Source organism: Vidua chalybeata, chromosome 6 (assembly GCF_026979565.1).
Source record: "Vidua chalybeata isolate OUT-0048 chromosome 6, bVidCha1 merged haplotype, whole genome shotgun sequence".
NCBI lineage: Eukaryota > Metazoa > Chordata > Aves > Passeriformes > Viduidae > Vidua > Vidua chalybeata.
Genome location: NC_071535.1, coordinates 43,498,246 through 43,514,827, shown reverse-complemented (window position 1 = coordinate 43,514,827; position 16,582 = coordinate 43,498,246).

The following is a 16,582-nucleotide window of genomic DNA, read 5'->3' as shown; positions in this document are numbered from 1 at the left end:
CGTCACCGGGGCGGGGTCGGCGACAGCGACAGGGACTGGGACTGACACGCGGACAGGGAGCGGGATAGGGACACGGACACGGGCAGGGACCGGGACTGGCACACGGAGAGGGACCGGGATAGGACACGGACAGGGACTGGCACACGGACAGGGACTGGCAGGCAGACAGGGACCAGCACACGGACAGGGAAACCCTCGGTGTGTGGCACTGTCCCTGCCTCTCCACTCGGGGCGTTTTCTACTCTCAGTGCAAAACTCTGCTTTGGAATTTTGCTGTAAACACGCTGCTTTCAGCCAGCGGGAACGGGAAGTGGAGGATCTCGCATGGCACTACCGCAGCGATACGGACCGTTACCTTTGCATGCTGTCTTTCACTTTTTAAGGGATTGAAATAAGTCCTCTTTCTAGGAGAGAACGTCTTCTCCTTGCCTTGTGTGGCTTCCAGCACATCTGGATCCGGGCATCACTAATCTATGGTCTTTTCCCATCACTGCCTCTGTCACATCCCATCCTTATTTCCATCTCCATTGGTTTGTAAGCAGAATACTGCACAGTGAAAAATGCAAACATATAAACGCTTCTTCCACTGGGCTTCACCAGCTTGACAGGGAACAGGGTTTACTTTTGTAGAGGAACAGATTCCATACCACATACTAGGATAGAACAGAAACTGAAGGGAGGGATGGCAAGATACTAATTTTTGGTTTCCAGAATGAAAGGTTTGCAGCTAGTGGGTGCAATAGCACCCCAGTGGGGAAAAAGCATGGGGTAGTGGTTAGAGGTGGGGTTTAAGAGCTAGGAAACCAGAATCACGTTCTCTTGACCCTGCTTCAGTCTTTAGATGACTCAAGGTAGGTCAGTTTTTGTCACGAGTGCCAAGAAGGTAATGGAGCTCTCTGTATAATACATAACGTCCTGCAGTAGTAAATATGGGCATTTATTAACATCAGCAGTAAGCGTGGAGGTTGTGAAAGGATAAACAGAATGAAGGCACTGTGAAATAAACAGCACTGTGTTACAATCTCAGGAAGTATGCCTAAAGGAAACAAGGATTGTTCACAGAATATACTTGTCCTTGCATCGTTGACCTCTTATAATGTGCCGGCTTGTCTTGCTCCCAAACCAATAAGGCTAACTTTTTCTAAGAGGTAAGCAGAATTTTTCTAAGCAGTAACACTTCTGAAATGCCATATCTAACTGGGGGAGAGGGACACATTTTTTCAAAGTCTTTCTAAAGCAACAACTGTACAAGACTTCAATAAAATCAGCTTGATCCATGCCTAGTGTATTAGGTTTCTGTGGCAAGGTTCTGGCAGTGGGAGGCTACAGGGGTGGCTTCTTTGGCAACTTGTTAGAAACTTCCCCCATCTCTAACAGAGCCTGAACCAGCTGGCTCCAAGATGGACCTGCCACTGGCCAAGGCCAAGCTTATCAGTGATGGTGGGAGCACTTCTGGGATAGCAGGGCTAAGAAGGAAAAAAAAAGTTATTGCACAGAAGTAATTTTGAATCAAGAATGGAGTTAAGTCCAGGTAGCAGGGAGGGGTGGGGGGAAGGTGTTTTAGGATTTGTTTTTTCCTTATCCTGCTCTGATTTTGACTGGTAAAAAATTCAATTAATTTCTCTGAGTCAAGGTTGTTCTGCCCGTGATGGTAATGTGAGTGATCTGTCCCTGTCCTTAACTCATGAGCCTTTTGTTGAATTTTCTCTCCCCTATCTAGTTGAGGAAGGGGGTGATAGAGTGGCTTTGGTGGGCACTGGGCATCCTGCCAAGGTCAAACCACCACACCTGGGCTAAGGACTTAATTGTACAGAGTAACTTTGTCAGACAAGTAGGTGGAGTGATGCAAAGGATGGGAGGGTGTAGGGTGGGGAGAGTAGGTAACTGTCACTGCCAGCTCCCACAGGAGTGTGTGGCAAGAGAACATTTACCTGTGAGTCACATACTCAGAGCAAAGATGCAGTAAGCACAACTGGCATTCTACTGAATTTGTTCTCCAGTCCACCTCCTATTGCTGCCATTTCCTCACTCTGGGAGCCTTATCATTATGGGGAAATAATGACAGGTTTGATTTAATATCAAAATTTAAATGCTCTTTATTTAGTATCAAATTTGAAAAAGCTGAAGCCAACAGAAATGCTTAGTAAAATGCTTTATTTGGTTTGATATTTTCTTTCTTTTCTTCTTCCCTCCCTTCCTTCCTCTCCTCCTTCCTTCCTTTCTTCTTTCCCTCTTTCTTTCCTCTTTCTTCAAGGTCAAGGCCTCCAAAATGAAATTATCAGGGATGAAGTGTGAGACTGCATCCTGTAAGGAAGGCTGGCCCTGTGATCAGTATGATTATCAGGAAGGTTTGAGAAACACCAGTTCAATAATCTGCTGTGCCAGAGTCTGAGTCTGAAAAAAGAAACCCACTTAGGGGAGGGAGATGGATTGGATGACCTCCAGATGTGTTTTCTCACAGCCCTTTTTTTACCATGATTTCATGTCTGTATCACCCAAGGGGACTCAGCTGTGAGTTCTGAGCCTGCAGATGAGTCACAGCACCGTGTGCAAGAATTGGGTTGGATCTCATGAACCAAATTGTCCAGTCATTGAGTCTGAAAATTAAATTCTGCCTCTGGGCTGGCAAATTTGCCCGCACCCAGGCCTGGGTGATACAGCTGGAGTAGTGACTGATGTGACTCTCTCTTGGTTGAGCCAGCCTAGGGTATCTCCAAATGGTTCTCCCTAAAGTAGTATAAGTATTTTTTTTTTCTCCTTGAGAAGTGAAAACAAGAAATACTAAATTAACTTGCCTACAATTCTTACCTGGAGAACTGTAATTTTTTACACTCCAGGGAAACAGTTCTAGCTCACTTTGTCCATTCAAGGGTCCCTGGGAGAGAAATCCTTGGGATATCAAGGATTTGATGGTAAGAACTATTAGTTTTTTTCCCCACAGCATGTGTAGCAGAGGAGTGGTCTCTTCCTTAAGGGCTTCCAGCTGCAAGGCAAGGCTCTGCTCTGTAACTTCTCCCTGCTGGGTGGGTGCAATTTTAGTAAGAAAGTTGCCTATCCTTTTCCAAATTAGAAATGCGGGATTTAGCTTCAAGGGAATGCCTTAGAGAGATGACATCAAGTGTGTTCATGGGCCTGAATGTAGACTGTGTGAGAGAGGAAAGCTCTGTGTCCCAGCCAGTCTGTGGCTAAGCCCTGCAGCACTTCAGAGAACAGGATTTCCAAACAGTCACCCATAATTAGTATTTTGACACATGTTACTTTTTGCTGGAATTCAGAAAGACTGATTGGTCTGTGTTATTGGAGAAAGTTTCTGAACTGATCACTGGACTTGACAGGTAATCCTTGCTTTAACAGACTTAGGTAAGTCAGGTTCTTTTCATCTTCCAGTTTCCTACATTTATTTGTTGGTGAAAGCCATTAGCTATGTGATAGTGAGAATAGGCTAGAAGCACTGGGGATACACTATGGGCATCATGAGTAGTGCTGGCCTCGCTCTGCATGGCTGTGCACCCTGTTCATTGCCAGGTTTCTTGCAATGGCCCAACAAAGTGCATGTAATGTAGAATGAACACCTTTCCTATTTGGCCCCATCTCTACTCACTAAGGACTTGTCATCTTGACAAGTCTTTTATTGTTAGGGTTTTTTAAGAAATGGAGCCAAACCATGTTGTTAACATTCAGGTTTGTACTCTTCCGTGTCAGTTTTCAATCACCCTTCAGATGACAGTCTTCCTTCCTCCCTGGTCTCTCAGCTGAAACAGCTGAACTGCCTTTTCAGTTTGAATTGCTGACTCTTCAATTGGGACTGCAAATTGGAGGGTAAGACCACTGCTGACAGATGTGATCTGTAAGGCTCGTGCCAACAGATACTCTGTGCTCTGTAAGTCTGTGGACAGTTGCCTGCATTACAGCTGGAAAGTGAGCAGCCTCACACTGCTGTAAATCTGTATTAAAACTGGAAAGCAAGCAGCCTAACACTTGTAAAGAACACATTGCACATTAACAGCTCATCTAAGGTAATTTTCTTTGCCCTCTGCTGCAAGACAATCCCTATAAAATTTGATGGGCAGCTCAGACTGTTCATGAGATTATGAATGTGTTCAAACTGCAAAACAGCATTGGGACAAAAAGAAGTTTTTTGAGTGTTTTCCAGCCAAGTGTATTTGTCCTAAGCATCATACCAAGCTTTTACCATTGTCTTTATTCAAGGTCTCATTCAGATTTAACAAGCATTCATTGATGCTCACAAAACTCCTAGGAAAATATTCTGTATAAGAATCAATGGAACTGCATCTGGTTTTATTAAGCAAATTAAAGCATGCAACGAAACATTTTCCATGAGGTATTTGCAGCCCCAATGGTATAACAGAGTCAGTTCTGACAAGACAGGAGGAGCAAGCCAACACAAACAAAAGCAAGACATTTAATAGCTCTTATAAAAGCAAAAAAGTAAACAAGCCTTTCCTCCCCACTCTCCTTTTTAATGTCAGTGTCCCTTAGCATGATGTGGTCATGCTGAAGGTGAACAAGGAGGCAGAGGCCAGGACTAGCGTGGGCTCCCAGCTCTCCCTTTTGGCTGGAGGCGATCACCTCTCTGTGCAAGCAACTCTGCCAATACAGAGAAGAAGGCAGCAAGGGAAAGTTCAAACATGCTGGAGCTCACTGGTAAACTGGGCAACACCAGCTGCCAGAAATGTGTCCTGTGAGACAAGGTATGTAAAACAGCAAGCCTCAAATGTGCCTGGTTCAGTTGCATGGCTTCTTTCTTCAAGCAGAGGAAGTTTCCTTCCATAGCAAGTAGTTGATGAGATCTGTTACTGGGAATCATTGCTGGCAGGAGAGCAGTTTCTGCACATCTGTGGGGCCTCAGGCCACCTTGGTGACTTGTGGCAGTTTAGCCTTTAGAATGAAACATCAAGGGCCAGCTCTGGAGCTGCAGTGATGCTAAGTATCAAGAAACCAGCTGTAGGCTCATTTCATCAGTTTAATGTTCTGTACTCATTACAAAGTCTCACTAGACCCCAGCCCATTGCAGTCTGCAATATTGCTGTGACACACCTATAAACTCTGTCTAACCATTCTCAGTCTGCTACGTTGTCTTGCTTCCCTTCCACTTTTCCAAAGTCTTAAGTCCCACTCGAGCACTGTCCTCTGCACTGCCTGCCTTTAACCACTGGGTGCCAGGGGCCTCCCAGCAGGAAGCCACTCGCACACTGGCTCGTTCTCCTGCGTCAGGAGGAGAAGCACCAGCCTTGAACCACTTCACCCAGCTGTGCATGTGCTCAGTTTACATTTGTGGTCCGGGCAGGTGTGTGAAACAGCCAGTGGCAGATCAAGGCAGCCTCGGGCACCTAGGGACTTCAAGGAATTGCAGTGTGTCTGCTCCTGCAGCTCAGGCTGCCTGCAGAGAGGGAGGTAAGGAGAGCTGCAAGATCGTGGCTGTTACCCAAAACCGCAACGAGTGCCCCATCAGTTCATTTCATATGAGAATAGCTCACAGAGAGAGAACAGTCACCATTAGTTTGTTACATCTCAGTAAGGCAAAAGGATTCATATCCCATTATCAAGGAAATACTGGAGTCATTCAGGCCCCTTTCGTTGTGATTGCTGCCTTTTATTGGTTTGAAATGACACTTTTGGAGGGCTTATTTCTGCCTTACTAGCTATGATTGTCTTTTCATTCTGTGTTAATATGCTGGCTAGCTCAAAGAACTCCAGATTAAGGTGCTAAGAAATAGCAATAAAATCATAAAGCCACAGTTTATTTAAACAATGCCTTGATCACACATATAATTGCAACAGAAAACAGTTTCAACAGCAGTTTTCAATAAAAAGCAATTTCTTTCTCTATTTTATATGGCTTAAAACTCAGAAAAGAGGAGATATAACACAAACACTCAGAAAAGCCTCTGTTAATGCCTCAAAACAGAAGAGCAGAATTGTAAAAACTAACAAACTGGAATATAAATGATTTCTCTTTCTCTAGAGAGGTAGAGGTAGAGGTAGCTTTAGCTCTACCTCTCCACAACCACATGCTTAAATTACCAAGTCATCATAAGGGTAAATGTCAAGATAAATGCTTTGAAAATGTCATTCCCTATATTATTAACATCACTGTGGACTATTAAAATTAAAAGGCTCTTTAAAACGTAATTGACTTTTTCATTATTTATCTGATGCTGCCACTGTTCTCTTCCATGTGTAAGCAGTAAATCCCCATAGGGGTGTTTCATATCTATATAAATGTATATTAAATGCTTTGCCTCTGGCATTTTAGAAATAGGACAAATGCAGCTGTGTTTGTGCAGCTATAATTTCAGGACATGAGCGAGCCTCTCGAAGAAGTTTCCACTTGGCAGCTTATATTGTCTTCTCTGGAGTTCGCAAAATATCCAGTGTTAGTAAAAGGGTGTGTGAGGCGACGTCAGAACAGCAGAAGTCATCTAATTACATTAAGACTTCAAACTATGCTTATGTGAAACATTATGCCACAAGTAAATTGAATCCAGCTAGCTGTCTGCTGGGCTCTTACCAATAGGATAAGAATGATATGCAAAATAGTACAAACTAATTACTATCTTTTAAGGGAAGCTCTTTAAGCAGATTATGTAAAATACACCAAAACAGACTTTATCCCTAATGCCTATCATCTATTACATAGCAAATGCAGCATGTCTAACAGAAGTGAATACTTTAGAAAAAATACCTTTAACCATCTTGTGTACATTCATCGTAACTCACAGAGGGGGAAGCATGAGAGAGGTGATGTTTGGAGGTGAAAACAAACAAAAAATTGCAGTTCTGCAGGTCATGCAATCACGCTGTGCTGTGCCCAGTAGCTCTGTGTCTCGAATGGATGCAGAGCAGCAGCTGTGACCCTGTAAGCACACGAGGTGCAAAGCAAGCTGTGGTGTGGCAGGAGGGAGCTGTCAGTGGTGTGACTCTCACGCTCAGCGTGTGAGCTTTGGCAGGTCTGGTTTGTCAAAGATGGGAACTGTGTATTGGTTGCTTACTTCTGAAAACAGAAAGTTCTGGTGTTTATGTAATGCATGTCCTGTTGGCTGTTACTAATTTCATGAGGGTTGTTTTCTTAATTCAGAATGGTTTATGGCTGTGGTGTTTTATGTTTCTTTCCTCTCAGTAAACTGCAGAATGGAGCTTGCAAAACCTCCAGCCTCTTAGGACACGCTGTATTTAACCCTGCCATCCCAAGGTATGTAGTTTGATGAGTTAGCTGAGTCTTTTGCTATGCTGAAAAGAGCACCTAAGCATTGGTGTGCTTGTTGTTCTGTTTCCTCCTGACTGATACATCCGACAAACAATCCAACTTCATTCCTTGTCCCCACAATGAGAGCATTGTACAGCGAAACAGATCAGCATCAACTGATATGTGATGCACGGTGCCTCATCGTACCACAGACTGAATCAAAGGGCTACTGAAGAGTGCCAGAGCTTTAAAAAAGTGACGTAGCTGAATCTAGAATTTGTTTTATTTTGATAGCTATTGTTTAAACCAGGCTCCCCAGTATATTTTCTGTTAAAAACATCTTTTGACGTGTCTATAAAATTACATTAGTTGAAGCATAAACCAAATGATCACGACTCTAACATCAACCCTAGGAAGTAATTCCCTGGCTAATAGCTACTGATGCTGCCCTGTCACTGGGGTAATTGGTTGTTTTTATCCAGGCTGAGCATCCCCACTCTGACAGGTTGTATCAGCAGAAGAGCCACTGCATGGGGAACCAGAGCTCAGGGGAGACAGCTGCAGGCATGGTTTTACTGGTCGAGTGTTCCTGTGACAACAATATGTTTGCTGAGGATTTGTGTCATCTCAGGAAGAGAATCTGTGCATGCAACAGAGAGGCTGGACATTGGTAGCTGACTTTATAATTTCAGTGTATCCACATACAGTACAAACCTGTGATATAAAATGCATATAGTATATAAAATGTAAATACAGTGGTGTATTTAAAAGAAACTTAAAGGTTTCTTCACTCTTGCCTGTAACTCTTCGTGCCAGTGCTACACAGGAGCACTGCTGTCTGAATCCTCCTGTTACATCTTGCCAATGCACAGTGATGTTATGCAACTTCATTATGCAGTGACACAAATACCATGGAACTGAAGCACTACTTTCAAGAAAAAATTCTTCCAGCAGTAAAAACAATGTTTATATCAACACAAGCACACAGTTTTGGTAATAAGGCAGCTGTGGAGCACCAACTGTTCTGAATCAGCGTGCCTTAAAATGAAGCAGAATGAATTCTCATACCTTCAGATACAAGCTGTCAGAGTTTAGAGAAGTGTAGATGCTTTACACCTCAGGAAATGTGCCTAAAAGTAGGACTTCGTATACCAGTTTGGAAACAGAACCATGTGTCAGGCTGTTGTGCCTTTGCTCTGCATTGTGGCTCTAGTGTGCAGTTAAGTGACAGAAGTGTGGGACAGAGCACAGCCACTGCATCAGTTCTGCCAGCAATGCTTGTGATGTGGTTCCATTGGTGTTTTAGTTTGGATCAGGACTGTATTTTTGATGCAAATCTCCTGAACATCTTTATTGCCTGTGCTTCATTTGGCATCAGGGGCTGATTTTGAGTGCAGGGGTTAGGTTCTGTTGAGTGAAATTAAACTGAAAAATGTTCTCCAGAAGTGTACTCAACATGCTCAGACCTCATTGGGCATTCACTCCAGGGGATCCTAATGAAGGTGATTTGAATTTAAAACAAACTGGAATATGCACAGTGTGCATGTCAGATCCTCAGCAGCAACTGTTTCTGTAGAGCATCTATTTTACAGATTCTTGGTCTGCTTGACCTTACCAGGCAGATGAGACTTGATCTGATTTTTAAGAGTAGTTGGGAGAACCTACTGAAAATTAGGCTCCTAATTTTTAATTTCATTTTCCCCATAAATGAAATTGACCATGTGAATTTTTTACTCCTCCACAGACTACGATCATTAGTGAATTAGTGCTTACATAATATTACTGAAAGTGATTTGTCATTTCTGTAAATGTGCTGGTAATGGTGAGGAAAATTGCTAGTTTATTCTATAACATTCTCTAATATTTCACAACTTATACAAGTGGTAAATATTTCAGTTGTTGAGGAAAATGGACTCCCTTCAAGAGTAGAATGTTCCAGCTGAATCAGCACACAAAATTACAACGTAACTATAGGAAGTTGGGGGGTAAAAGGGGAAATTGCAAAAAGAATCCCATGTACTAGGTAAAAATAAGCATATTGCGACCTAAATTGGATTTGGACTAGCATTTGCCTCTGCTTTTATTGTAAGAGTCAATGTGATTTTCAAGTAGCGAGGATCCTACCAGCTACATTTTATTGGGAAACAGTCTGGAAATGCTCTAAATCCATAAACTGAGGCAGAAGTCCTAGAGAAAACATGTTTTATACTGTAGAACATAAAGAGTATTCACGGCACCCTTGAGAATTTTCCTGAGTATTTCTTAAAGGAAAGGCATTTGAGATATTGTTTAATGTAAGGACTTAAATTAATAAGTAAATGTTAGACAGTATTTGGAGAAAGGTGGATGTTAATTAGTTACAGCTGCATTTTCAACAGTTCTTATTAGAACTTTTTCTTAAGCAGAAGCAAACAGGAAGCATAACTCTTTCAGTATCACCACTGATTCAGGTTTGATTCAACTAGGAAAGAGAAGTCTATAGTAACAAAAATTTTAAAACCCTATTTCCTTCCTGGAACAGGAAATGTAAAAATAGGAATAGTCTACTTCCAAATCCTGCTAAAAGAGGTGAAAATGTCTCACTCAGTTCCATAAAAAAAAACACTTTACAGTGATTTTGAAAAAGCAAGTACAGTGACCTAACTAGCTTCATATGCAGTATATTAAAAGAACTGACAGAAAACACAAAAGCACACAGAAATCCTAGCTACTGTGGTTTTCAACATCACTATTATAAGCTCCAAACCAGTATCAATTTAATCTCTGTGAACTATGAACCACTATTGATCCATAAAATGTAAAAGTCCAGACAATGGAATACTTGCTGATTTCTGACTTTTGGAAGAGAGCAATATCAGTATTCCACTCAAAATCCCAGTCAAAATGGCTGTGATTATAACATGTAATTTAATTTTTGTAAAATCACAAAATTTTATTAATTAGATGTTAGGTGCTTTACTTATTGAGCAAATTGGCAAACACTAGTAGTATGTAGAACGCTCCAGAGACTCCCACTTTCATTTTCTTTCTTTTTTGCCCTCAAAAAGTATTTGGCTTATTAATTACAAAATGTTGAGAAACAGTTTTCTTACAATCCAGGTTTGGGCTTGGATATTAATTCTGAGCTGGAAACTTCCTGTCCCAATTCTCTCTTTGTCTCAGTCAGCTTAAACCCACAGTAAGCCCCAAATACTACATAGTTCCAACCCCAGTCATCTTGAAATGGGAGCCTCAGAGTCTAAAAATCTCCTTCTGCTGGAGTCATGAGTATCACTGTGTTTGAACAACCATTCCCATTTCTCAAGATAAGGAGGCAGGAGAGGATCTTTAATGTTTCTGAGGTCTAATGCATGGGCAGCTACTTCACTAAAGAGGCAGTGTTTGGGGGCACTTGAACAGACAAAACTCTCTCAAAATGCTGAGGCCAACTCTCCTCCCATCTTAGAGCAGGGAGGTTTCTTCCACTTTCTTGGGAGCATCCAGCAGCCTGCACTTACCTCCTTCTGCAAATACAATTTACATGATTAGCTGGAATCGAGTCAACACCCCCAGACTAGGGCACAGGATACAGGAGGATTTTAGTATGAGCTGGGTTTCCTGGAGGGAAGTCCAGCTAAAGAGGAGTCTTGCATTCTCCTCAGTCTATTGTTCAGTCTGACTTGGACCCTGTTCTTTTTTGTTTATTTGCTCAGACAGCCCATCTCCCTGCATACCAATCTGTGTGTGTACAGTAAACACTGGAAGCTCATTGTAGCGGTAATAAGGCATTGCAGGTACAAGAATCCAAATCTTCCTGGGTCAGCTGCTGACCTTGGTTCTTTCTGCCCTCTTGTCCCTGCTGGCAGGCTCGTGCAAGAAGGTAGGTGCAGGCAGTGTATATCCTGTGCATATCCTGAGCACTGCTGCATACTGTAACTTTCATCAGATGAGAAGAATATCTGTATGTCAGCAAAATGTCTTTTTCAAGGTTTATCGAGGTGACAGAAATTTTGTTGCTTAGACTTCTGTATTTATAAGAGAGGAAAGCTTTTATTTGGTTAATTTTGTGACCACTGTGTGTTGAGAAGGGTACAATATGGAATCACATTAAGGCTGGTTCAAATTGACTTCATTGATGTTGCAGTTCAGGCTGTGGCTGTGTATTTGGCAGCAACTCCTATTAGCACTGTTCTTTCTCTTTGCCTCCTATGAGGAACATATGCCATGGAGTTTTCTCCAGCAAGACACCTGTCCTTCACAGACTTTGGAAAACACAGACGTGAAAATAAGTTCAAAGGTACCTGTAACGGAAAAGTGATTGAACTGCAGGGAGCACCTTGTGCTAGCTTAAACTTAGCTAATACAGGTTAAAATAGTGGTGGAGATGACTGAGAGAAGTCATCTTTCCATATGCTTTTCCTGTTCCTATGGTCCACCTAAGGCATCTGTGTTTGGCTACTGTCAGACAGAAAACTGAGCTAAAGGGACCCCTCAATATGTTACATTGCCTAGTAACCATATGCAAGCTGGCTGGGATGCCTGCTAGCCTACCTGAGCCAGATTTATGCAATCAGACACGTTTCCTATTTCCAGTTGCTTGTAACAATTGTATAATTGGATAAGCAATCTTCTCTTAGTGGTAGAACAACTAATTTTTAAACAAGCTGATAATCCATGGTGATAATGGATCTTTCAGATATCATGTAGGTGCCCTTGCTTTTGTACCTCACTTCCAAATTTCCCTGCCTAGTCCTGAACATCACTTCTCCCTCCCTGAGCAGTCGTCTGTGCTGGATGCAGCTTAATGCAAAGTCCCTTAATGAAGCACATGCCCCAGCTGCAGGAGAACACCACAGTCTGTCACTGTCACTCTTTGCATTTGTACCTTGCTGGGCAGACCTCCTGGCCTGGGAGGTGACACAGTGCCAGCCAGGCATTGCTTCACTGAGCTGTCACCAGAGCTGCTTGTCTCCACAGGTCAAGACTGTGCCTGTCCTTAGCCATGACCTAGCAGATGCACTTTCTGTTGCAAGGGAAGGATGGGAGAGAGACTGCCTGCTCAGGGCATGGTGTGCATAAATCCAGTGAATAATAATCCAGAGTAAATTACTGTTTCCTTGGAATGTTTTTACCATTTTGATTTCATATATTTCAGCAAGGTGTGAAAATAGTGGGGAAGAAAAGCAAGGGGGGAGGGAAAGAGGAAGTGAAGGAGAAGAGGCAAGCTAGTTTATTTGCTGAATTTTATTGGTTGCAAAGCCCAAGTGTTGTCTCTGTGTCTGTTCTAGTGAGTTGGCACCACATACACACACACAAATCTCATATTTCCTTTAAACGGCTGAAATTCCAGTCTGGCCTGGCAGAAGGGTAAATTCCACATAAAAAGAGCAGTCTCCATGGAGAGTTTTTGAAAATAAATCAAAAACCTGAGAGACTGAGAAAAAATCTGAAAGCTGGTGATGTGTCAAACTGATTTACCCAGCTTCATATTGGCACAGTTGGGATATGACTGCCCCCCACAAAAATGCAGAGCCTTAGACACAGATTCCACACCTGGTGTTCAAAAACCTGTGTTAGCTCACTGGAGAAGTGTGTCTGTACACACAGCCATGTGGCCACCATAAGGTGTCACTCATAAGCCATATGAACATGTGCATATGGGATTCTTGAGTTAAATGCATTTCTTCTGGCAATCACAAGCTGAAATCCACAGGTGCACAGACCCTTCTGGCTTGCAAAGTCTCATCCTATGCAGAAGGTCAATATACAATCTGCATCTTCCTTTCTGCAGTGCTTTTAACATCTTGTAACCTTCCTCCTGCATTATGGTGCATTCTGGGACAAAGGCTCTATGTGATAACAATAGATAATTTGGGCAGAGGCATCTGATCACATGGAGGAATTCTATGAAGTTGTCCTTCATTTTACCATCCACATACCTCACACAAGCTGTGCATATTATAGGTGTTTGCATCTTGTTCTCTGTATTGAAATGCAGTTCGCATTTCAAATGCTTCTACTTGTTCTCCAAGCCTTCTCATCCTCCCTAGTTTAATCCTACACTGTAGCCTCACTGTACCCATCACTTCTATGCTAGGGGTCACTGACACTTCTCTGTGAGACAAGGGTTGGTCAAGAAAGAGGCATGTAGTTACTGAGTTGTGACTCACTCATTCTGCCAGGCCCTTTCTCTGTGCAGACAAACTCAGAATGGCCAAGGGTTTTCTCCTCCCCCAACACAGCCTCCAGCCATCTTCCCCACCGCACAGCCCCATTCCTGGGCAGACAAAATAAGATCCTTTAGCCAGTAAAGGCATCTTCCAGTGTGCTCAGCACTGCTATGTCTGGAAAAGATGACCTGGCAATTACAGTGGAAGTCAAGAGCAGATGAGTAAGTAAGCACCAAGCTGTAAACATGTATGTTCTGTCTGTGGCACCTGGCTGCATTCTATCATTCCTCCATTTATCAAGGAAGGCAGGGTCACCTCAGGGAGGTGAGGAAAAGTTGTCAGAAGCTGTGCCAAATCAACAACATAAGCCACAAAACAAGTAAGAATCTTGCTCCTAGAGGAAAAGGCATGTCTGCCCCTCATCCCACCAACTGTGGGATGGCTGAGGCTTCAAGTTTCTCTCACATACTCTCTGAATATAAATATAGGCAGAGCTACTCTGCCTTTTGGTACAGCACATGATTTCCTCATGGCCCTTGACTAAACTGATTATTGTGCCAGTCAGCTCAGGAGGTGAACATGTCCTTCTGCTATGTGCACACAGATTTGTTTTCAGATGGCTCTGAGAGCTACATCAAAGTGACAGTTCCAAATGCATTTAGGAGTTTTAAGGAGGAAAGCCTGTTTTTTTCTCACTAAGAGAAGTCTACCCCCAGTAGTGACTTTCACTGTTTTGGAGTGCTTCTGTCCTGCAGAGCATAGCATGGTCTGCAAATGTAGAGGTGTAGAAAATGAAAAAAGGACAGACTGAAAACCAAGAGATTAATCACACGTCAAGAATGAGTAAAGGAAGACACCCTAGAAACCTCCTGTAATTAGAACAGTGTGATTTGGTATTCATTCACCAGTGTTCACTCATTTCACCTTAACAATGATGCCAGCTTTCAAAGACAATATAACCCAAAGCTGGTGCCAGCAGACAGCTGATATATGAAATATCAAACCTCTCTGCAGCTAGTAACTGAGCCATTGGCCAGCTTGCCAAAATTACCCAAATTACCCCCTGTGGTGAGATCTTTACTGGCACAGCCTACAGAACATAAATGGCCATGAAGATGGCTCACAGCAAGGCAGCACACATGGCAGAGAAGCTTGCAGCTGTACTTCCAGGCCTGTCCTTACACTGAGAGAACACAGTGAGGTTCTCCTGGACTCTTAGGCTGGTATCATGGTGGGACTAACACAACACTGGATCCAACTGTCTTTTTCAGATGCCACCAACAGCACAAAGTCAGATCAAGCTCCCTGTGAGCAGAGAAGCTGTGTCATCTTTGTAACCCAGCTCATCTTCCTGGTCCAATTTGCTGTGCAGTCACAGAGAAATTGATGGCACAAAGGAGGGGCAGTGCTGGCCAGAGCTAACAGCCAAACCAGTGTGAGATTGCTTTTTTCAGTGGCAATCACAGCTGACTTTGGTGCAACTAAGATATAAGAAACTACAGTAACATGAAGACAGTGGAGGAACTAGTGATAAGTAGAGAAGGACAGGCCAGGAAAGGGAAGAAAGTAAAAGGTATTGCTTTCAACGTGAGAGGTGAGTGCAATGACATTTGTAGCACTGCTCTGTGTAAATATGAGTGAAGATTATATTTTTGAAAGATGGAGGAAAAGATATCACCGTAAACTTGATATGAAGTGACTAAGGTCAGGGTGAGATATCTTGCTCTGTGGGTAAGAAAGGACATTATTTGAAAGAAGACACCTAGAAAATATCTGGAAAATTTAGACATTGCCTGAAAATGAGAACCTAGAGAAAGAATAGTCTGACTTAAAAACAATGCCCAAATAAATGTGTGTGTGTATTTATAGTTAGTATAGTAAGCTCAAAAAGGAAGAGAAGGGACTGAAGCAGAGAAGGCAACCATGCACTGGTAATTTAATTGGTCTCTGTCTGTGAAATTACCTGAAGTCAAGATGAAGAATAGAAATGACCAAAAGAAAAAAAGCCCTCCCTGAGGAAGCCAAAGGGTGATACACTGATGAAGAAATTACGGAGGAAAAGGAAACTGTAAGATGGAAAATGAAAGGCAGAAGGACTGCCATGTGTTTCAAAGATTGCTGACACATCAGAGAAAATGCAAACTGCTCTGAGGATTAACTGAATCATGGTAGTTAGAAAATGGGACATACCACTCTGATGCAGGAGGTATAGAAACCAGATTGGAGAGGGTTTAAGTGGATGTGTAAGATTCCAAGTAATGAGTTTAAAGATCAATTAGTAAATTGACCTCGGGGATGAAAGGCAAGAGGGAGATGGAGCAGATGGAGATGCTGGAGAGACAAATGAAGTCAAGTGGGATGGGAAGATTTAAAGCAGGAGGATGGAAAGAACAGTGTGTTATGCTTGACCTTTGGAAATTTATATTATGGTTTCTAGCAGGGGTTAGTGTAAGGAATACTGGCTGCCACTGCCTTTGCCTGGCTCTGATTTGTGGTGTGACTGTAAAGCATCAAACACAAACATACTTCAGTTATTTTCTCCGTTTAGATCTCTGCCCGTGGGTTATTTTGTTTGTCTTCTCATCGAGGTTTGCCACTGGAGTGACAAACAGTGCTCTACAGATGAGGAAGCTTTAGAAACACAGAAATTAAAGATGGAAAATTCCTCTGTAAAAGATCAACTAGCCCACTGTGCTTGGTCGGCCAAGGGATAAACACTGTGTGGTGCTTATTTAAAATACCGCAAGAAGTCTTCCACAGCAACTGCTCCACCAAGGAGTGGATCTTACAGCCAAGCCATTGTGACAGTACTCCTTTTTGCCTTGTTTCATCCTAGTTTCTCCCTCCTCACAATAAAAATGCTCTCACTTCTGTAAACCAAAATAGTTGTTCTCCCACAACTGCGTTTATTTTTTTGTAGCATTGTGTCCTACACACCGTGCACAGCTGTATTTAGTTCTTTCAACTCACATGACAGGGTCTCCAAATCAATCCTCATCACTTCTGCTTTTTAAAAAATAATTCATTTATGTTTACTGATGTCTTTTTGATGAGAAGATAGTAAGGACTGAATGCAGTATTCCAAAGAGTTTCCACTACACTACCAGTAACAGTGGCTTTTGTTACAGTTTCTGTTTATGAACTCTACTATCCCATTGTTTTCTTGTTTCTGTTTTTTTTTCCTCCTCCCATCATGTCAAAGCCAGGGCCTGTCTAATTTACTGTA